Raw genomic sequence first — 8094 nt, forward strand, 5'->3', positions numbered from 1 at the left:
GCTGGGATTATAGGCACCTCCACCATGCCCGGTTCATTTTTGTATTTTTAGTAGAGACGGGTTTTCACCATGTTGGCCAAGCTGGTCTCGAACTCCTGACCTCAGGCGATCTGCCCCCTCAGCCTCCCAAAGTACTAGGACTACAGGTGTGAGCCACTGCTCCTGGCCAGAACAATGTTTTTAAAGAGAAGTGTGAGATTGGAAAGCTAATACCTTGATTTTGAGGCTGGAACAGGGGCAGGCAGCAGTCACGACCATGCATGGAGATCTTTTTGTCAGCCTAGGTCTGTTCTGGGGGCATCCCACGCGTTAAACGGCTCCGTTCTGATATCAGGTTGGTGTTTATTCTGCCAGCTTAGGCAGCGATAGCCACAGTAATAGAGACCTACTTGCAGTCAGTGGCTGAACACAGCACTGTGCTGTTGCTGCACCAGCTCAGCAGGCGCTGAGCTGGGCCCCCATGAGCTCCACCATGTGCCAGGCCCTGCTGCAGGCCAGCTCATAGGTGAGGAAGACGTCACGGCTCGGGGGAGTGCTGCTTCCTGCGCCTGCTAGCTTGGATGGGGTGCTCCCTGATGTCTACCAGACGTGGAGCGGCAAAGCCCTGTCTGGTCCTGGATCCGCCTCCTGGCAACACTGCAGGGTGCGGTGGAGGGCCGCATGGCTGCCCTGCTGCTCTGCATGAGAGTTATCAGAAGGGCAGTTGGGGCCCAGAGGACGGGCAGAGCAAGATGGTTTTACTCCTGCGCCTGCAGGCCTTTCCTCAGCTTTTGCTTAGAAAAGTTTCAAGCCTACGTAAAAACCAACAGAGTGGTACAGTGTACCCACTAACCCTCTACCTAGGCCTGCCTGTTGTATTGCCACACGGCTGTCTCTTTACATGCATGTACACACCTCTCTGTAACACACACTCCCACTAACCCTCCACCTAGTACACATCTGTCTCTAACATACACACCCACTAACAATCCACCTAGGCTCACCTGTTGTATGGCAGCACTGCTGTCTCTTTACATACGTGTGCGCACCTCTCTCTGTAAAACATGCTTGTATTTTCTTTGGCTGAGCCCTTTAAAAGGAAAACTTCGGCATGCATTTCCTAAGAAAAAGGATGTTCTCCTGATACAGTACCATTGTCCAAATAAGAAAATTAGCAAAAACTCTATAGCATCCTTTATCTGGCCCATGTTTAAATTTACTCATTTCTCTCCAAAACGTCTTTGATACTTTTTTCAGATCTAGGATTTTATCAGGATTCTCTCATCACATTTAGATATTATATGCTTTGGTTTCTTTTAATCTAGAATGGTCTTTCCTCCATTTTTTCTTACTTTTTAGTACATTGAGTTTTTTGGTGAAGAATCCAAGCCCGCTCTTTTGTATATCCCTCGTTCTGCATTTTTCTCATACTTTCTTTTGTTGCTGATGGTGCCTCTCTGCTGCGCTATTGGTGTGCTGAGGCGCTCTTGTGGTTAAGATGGTGTCCACAGATCTGCCTGTCAGAGGTGCTCTCCTGTTTCAAATAGTGAAGTGACACTATTCTGCACATGCTGACTTCCTTAGTGACCTTGCCTTGGCCCAGGGCCTCAGCTCGTTATGTTGAGTCCTGCAGAAGGGGATCCTTGTAATTCTGTCTATACTGTTTGGTTGGCACTGTGTTCTGTGTGTTAGCTAGCATAGACACCTGTACTTTCTTGGTGTTGGTGGATCCCTGCAGTGGTTTTGTTAGTGTAGATGCAGCAGTTTCTTTATGTTGGTGGTTATGATCCCTGGGGTGTTTTGTTAGTATAGACGGGTGTACTTTGTTGGTGTTGGTGGTTGTGATCCTGTGGTGGTTTGTTACTGTAGAGGTGTGCACTTTGTTGGTGTTGGTGGTTGTGATCTTGTGGTGGTTTGCTTAGTGTAGACGCGTGTACTTAGTTGGCGGTTGTGATCCTGTGGTGGTTTTGTTGGTCTGGACACAGCACTTTGTTGGTGTTGGTGATTGTGATCCTGTGGTGGTTTGCTTAGTGTAGACGCGTGCACTTAGTTGGCGGTTGTGATCCTGTGGTGGTTTTGTTGGTCTGGACACAGCACTTTGTTGGTGTTGGTGGTTGTGATCCTGTGGTGGTTTGGTTTTGGCTGCTGAGTGCGCCGCCCCCACCCCCTGGGACCTGCAGGGCCCTGAGTGCTGCCATCCTGGCATAGCTCCCTGCCCCATGCTGAGAGGACCCAGCAGTGCTCACTACATTGACTCTGGTCACCTGTATGGAGCACAAAAATCTGTCAGAGCTTTGAGAATTGGGAGTGGGCACTGAGGTGAAAATGGACCAGACCTGCCCGGGCTAGGCTTACTCAGATCCTTTATGCTTTCTCTTTTTACTCAAATGATCATGAACTCTAGCATATTTTGTTGATGTGTACATCCAGAAATTAGTTTTGAAAAGATCTCTCTTTCGTGCTAATTTTATTGCTATGTCTGGGGGGTCTGCTGGGCTCCTGGGCATCCAGCTTCCCCTCACTGGCCTGGCGCTTCCTCAGCTGTGCTCATGAAGGCTGAGGGCTTGGTCAGCAGGTGGAGCCATGGACGCCTTTATGGAACAGAAACCCTTCCTTCCTGACATCAGATCAGCCGTAAGCCTCTAGACATGCCTTATCATGAGAAAAGCAGGAAATGAGACATTTTACAAAAGTGTTTTATCTGAGGAGTCTTCTTAGTCAATAATGCTTGCCTGGCATGGATTTTGTAGGTTCGAGCCCATATGACAAATCAAACCTTCAGAGTGTGTGATCCTTACAGATGTGTAGAGGTGTGCATCCGCATCATAGCACACCTGGATTAAGTCCAGGGTGCGGGTTTAATTCCTGATTAAGAGCAGAGGAATGGCCAGGTTGTGTGTGTGTGTTCTGTACTAGTCTGGGACATTCTGAATGTGATTTGTAAGAGCACATCCTGGGTCTCCTGCCTTCCCTGCCACCATGTCATTCTGAGGGACCCTCTGCTTGGGGGGCTTCTCTGCAGCAGTCACGGCATCGCTAAGGACATCTGTGAGCTTCCAATGTGTGTCCAGCATGTTAGTGCCCAGACCCGAGGGGCCTGGGACCAAGCGCAGTGTCTGCCACCCTGACAAGTGGGAATGTTCTCCCGCAGCCCGGCGTGGGCCTGCAGGACTGCCTCCTCATCTAGGAAGTCGCTCTGCCGGTTTTCCAGGGTGATCCTGAGTCCTTTTCACCAGTTATTTTCCTGAGCATTGAAAGCAGCACTCAGACATGCAGGTCTTATGAGGTGTGCTGTTCTTGTGATGTAGCCCTGAAAAGTTGTATGCAGGGTGTTTTTAGTGATCATCGCTTAAACAGAGGCAGTATTTCTTCAACATATGTGACTAAAAATACCATTTCTCGCATAATTTGTATTAACATGATGTGGAATGTGCTTTCCAAAGTTATATCTTAGGGCGTATTTTCATTTGTAGGAATCCAGCATCAATTATTTAGTACAGTGTATTAAAATCTAATGTCTTTTATAATTCACTTAACTGTCTAGTTACTATGAATTGCTGTATATTGGGTTTTCTCAAGGCAAGAAGTAGTTCTAAAGGCTTAAGGGTAGCTGGCCCTGTTTTGTGATCCAGTTTCTAGGAGAGATTTTTCTTCTTTTTCATTTTTTTTTTTTCTCACTGTAATCCCTGTACTTTGCCTTGAATTCTGTGCCTTTTGAAAGACTGGAGTTTGAGTTCCAGTGCTTCACTGTAAGAAAGAAAACCATAGCCAAATGGTCTCCAGAAATGTGTGGTCGTCATCTTTGCTGGATGGGGATGGAGCTCCGTGCTGTGAGCTGCTGAAGGCTTTGATCGTACGTGTTTAGAAGGACTGGTTGCCTTTTCCTTTTGATGTGTCTGATTTCTTTTCACTGTGTGTTTTGGCATCTCTCTGTTATAGCAGGAGTTTTACCATGATACTACTTAGTTGGCATAACTGTGTGGCTGTTATTATTTCACTGTCAGTGACCTAATGTGTACTGATTTATATGAAAAGCAATTTTAGATACTTCATGTAGCAGGAATACAAAGTTGTAGTGTGTGTTGTTCTTGGAAATAAAAAGGCTTACTTTGAAAGTTTCACTGTGTTCGGGAATCCAGCTGTTGGTGGCTGTTTCTTGCACCTTGTTTGATTGCACTCCATAGATTGATGTTTTTACGAATGAGTGTCTGTGGCAGCCCAGCCCTGGCCCAGCAGATCTGTTGGTGCCATTTTCCAACAGCACAGGCTCACTTCCTGTCTGTTACAGTTTGGTCATTCTCACAGTATTTCACACTTTTGTCATGATTGTGTAAGGGTGGGCAGTGCTTTTGCTATAACTGTTGTAACGGTTTTGAGGCCCCAGGAGCCTTGCCCACAGAAGACAGTGAACTTAGTTGGTAAATCGTGTATGTTTTGACTGCCCCACTAACTGGTCATTGCCTTGTCTCTTACCTTCTCCTAAGGCCTCCCTCCTCCCTGAGACATAACTCTAGTGAAATTAGGCCAATTAACATCCCTACAGTAGCTTCTCAGTGTTCAAATGAAGAGTTGCATGTCCCTCACATAAAAGCTGGAACTGCTGAAGCTTAGTGAGGAAGACATGTCGAAGGCAGAGAGGCTGCAAGCTGGGCATCCTGCATCGGACAACCAGTGAATGCAGAGGAACAGTTCTGAAGGAAAGGAAAGGAAAACTGCTACTCCAGTGAACACACAAATGATAAGAACACAACCTTAATGCTGATCTGAGGGAAGTGTCACTGCTCTGGAGTGATTAAACTAGCCACAACATTCCCTTTAGCTGAAGCCTAATCCAGAGCAAGGCCCTGACTCTCTTCAGTTCCATGAGGTCTGAGAGAGGTGAGGGAGCTGCGGAAGAAAAGCTGGAAGCTGGCAGAGAGGTTGGTTCATGAGGTTTAAGGAAAGAAGCCGTCTTTATAACATGAGAGTGCAAGGTGAAGCAGCAAGTGCTGATGGAGAAGCTGCAGCAAGTTCTCCAGAAGATCCAGCTGAGATCATCGATGAAGATGGTTACATCGAACAACAGAGTTTCAGTGTAGACAAAACAGCCTTCTGTTAAAGAAGATGCCGTCTGGAACTTTCACAGCTAGAGAAGAGACATCAATGCCTGGCTTCAAAGGACAGCCTGATGCTCTTGTGAGGGGCCAGTGCAGCTAAATCCTAGGGCCCTCCACTATTTTGTGAAACCTGCTCTGCCTGTGCTCTATAATGGATCACCAAAGGCTGGATAACAGCACATCTGTTTTACACTACCGAATATTTTTAAAGCCCACTGTTGAGACCTACTGCTCAGGAAAAAAGTTTTTTTCAAAATTGTACTGCTAATTGACAGTGCGCCTAAGGGCTCTGATGGAGATGAAAGGAGATGAATGTTTTCATGCCTGGTAACACAACCCCTATTCTGCAGCCCATGGATCAAGGAGCCGTTTTGACTTTCGAGTCCTATTGTTTAAAAAATACACTTCATAATGCTATAGCTGCCATAGATAGTGATTCCTCTGATGGATCTGGACAACGTCAACTGAGTACCTTCTAGAAAGGATTTATCATTCTAGATGCCATTAAGAACATTTGTGATTCACGGGAGAAGGTCAGAATGTCAACATTAACAGGAATTTGGAAGACATTGATTCTAGTCCTCAGGGATGACTTCCAGGGATTCAAGACTTCAGTGGAGAAAGTAACTGCAGATGTGGTGGAAGTAGGAAGATAAATAGGATTAGAAGTGGATCCTGAAGATGGGACTGAGTTGCTGCAATCCCATGATTAACTTGAGTGGATGAGGAATTGCTTCTTATGGATGAGCAAAGAAAGTAGTTTCTTGAGTTGGAATGTACTCCTGATGAGGATGCTGTGAACATTGCTGAAATGACAGCAAAGGATTTTGAATATTCCATGAACTTCAATGGTAAAGCAGTGGCAGGGTTTGAGAGGACTGACTCCTGTTTTGAAGTTCAATTGTAGGTAAAATGCTTTTAAACAGCATCACATGGAACAGAGAAATCTTTTGTAAAAGGAAGAATCAGTTGCTATAGCAAATTTCATTGCTGTCTCACTTTAAGAAATTGCCCCAGCCTTCAGCAGCCACCACCCTGATCAGTCAGCAGCCATCAACCTTGAGGCAGGACCCTCCACCAGCAAAAAGATTATGTCTCACCGAAGGCTCAGATGACTATTAGTGTTTTTAACGGTAAAATTGCTTAAGAAATGCACATTGTGTTTTTAGAGGTAATGCGATTGCTCACTGAACAGACTACAGGATGGTGTGGATATGACTTCTGTATGCACTGGGAAACCAGAAGGCTCGTGTGTCCGCCATACTACGATCTTCACCTTACAGCGATCTTCGCCTTACACTGTGGTCTGGAACGAACAGAATGCACAGAAGCTCCGAGAGTGTCTGTGTTTGTCCTAACCACCAGGAGCTGCAGCTGGAAGTTAGTGCTTTTCACTTGAACTAAGTTCTTTTCTGTTTGTGTGTTTTTCACCTGGCAGTGTAAGTCTGTGAGCCCAGCAACTTCGTAGCCTGCCTGTCTCCTGGCTGCTGCATTTCCTTGCACACACCCAGGGAGCTGAGCCCACAGATGGCCATTCCAGTGTGGGCCCTCACTGTGGACCGTGGGCGGATAGATGTGCCTGGGAGAAGCTTTCACTGTCATGACATTCGCCTGCTTAGATCCCAGCCTCAGCCCTCAGACCCCCACCCCCTGCCAGCGTACCCCCAACCCCTGTGGAATTTTTCTTCTCTCCATCTCCATTTTTTGTTTGTTGGTTTGTTTTGTTATTTTGGTTGCTGTAAAAAGCTGACGGGTGAGGCGTCACTGGCCATTAAGCCTCCTCTGTGGGTGGCGGTGGCTCTGCCTCGTGCTGGGCTGGCAGTGTTGCAGTGTGGATAACCTTCAACAGTGAAAAAACAGGAGATCATCTCAACATGGATGCAATATTTGAGGATGCTTTAATTATTTACAGATGATTGTAACTTCATTCCCAAAACATGGCCTTTGGTACTTTCTTCTAAAGAAAACAAAAAACACATCTAACCAAAGAAAACTTTAAGAAATCAGTTGAAAATTTATAATGATGACTTTGAAGTGATGACATCTTTGTGTGCTTTTATTCCCAAACACCTAGGGGAGCTAGTTGGTCCTAAACACTGAATTCTAGATCGTGTGCTCGGAAAGGGAAGCATGGTTTTGCACTCTGTGTCACAAGTTTTTTTTTTATGCTTTTAAAGGGAAACAATGTTTGGAAAGCAGCATTTTTACCTGGATGATGGGCAGTTTGAATTGCATCTGAGCTTGGTGCTTGGTCACAGTCGGCATGCAGGCGTCAGCTCGGGGGTGGGCCCTTGTGCGCTGTCCGGCCGGCTGCCTGGGAGGTGGGTATTGGAAAGGCCGCTTGTGGTCTGTGGATCGATTTGCTTTCCGCTTTCAGATCTGCTTCCCTTTTGGAGATGGCCTTTGAGTTGTCGTCTGTGGGAAGCTGGAGAGCCAGCTGTCTACCAGGTGGTGACTTCGAGGATGGCTGGGCCTGTGGCAGGGCCTCCGGGGCCGACGTGGCATGGGGATGACGGCCTGCGTGCTGTTGCAGGGTCTTGGAAGCACACCTGTGTCTCCTCTCAGGGTCACAGCCCCACCCATGTCCTTGAAAGGTTGGTGGTTGTCTTTTTAGTTAGATTAAATTAGGATAATTTAACAAAATGTTGTAGGTATTCCTTGGGTGTAAGTGCAGTTTTGCCACCTTGATGTACTCCATTGAGGTGAACCCCGGGCCTTCAGTGTACCCCTCACTGCAGTGACGCTTGTTGCACGTACCAGGCAACCTCTTGTTATCCACCCTGCCGTAGGTCGTCTTCTCCCTGTCCATTAGTCCTCCTGTGTCTGCCCCGCCCCAGGTCCCCGCCCTGTCCATCAGTCCTCCCATCATCCACCCTGCCCCTGGTCTCCACCCTGTCCATCAGTCATCCATCATCTACCCCGCCCTGGGTCTCCGCCCTGTCAATCAGTCCTCCCATCATCCACCCCGCCCTGGGTCTCTGCCCTGTCCATCAGTCCTCCCATCATCCACCCCGCCCTG

General features: G+C 47.2%; 1 protein-coding gene across 2 annotated transcripts in view; it reads left to right on the forward strand.

The window, feature by feature from the left end:
* WDR37 (WD repeat domain 37) overlaps positions 1-8094 on the forward strand; it is a 78177-nt gene that overhangs the window by 51661 nt on the left and 18422 nt on the right. The window lies entirely within an intron of this gene.

This window comes from Sapajus apella, unplaced genomic scaffold (assembly GCF_009761245.1).
Source record: "Sapajus apella isolate SASKATOON/1434 unplaced genomic scaffold, GSC_monkey_1.0 scaffold155, whole genome shotgun sequence".
Classification (NCBI taxonomy): domain Eukaryota; kingdom Metazoa; phylum Chordata; class Mammalia; order Primates; family Cebidae; genus Sapajus; species Sapajus apella.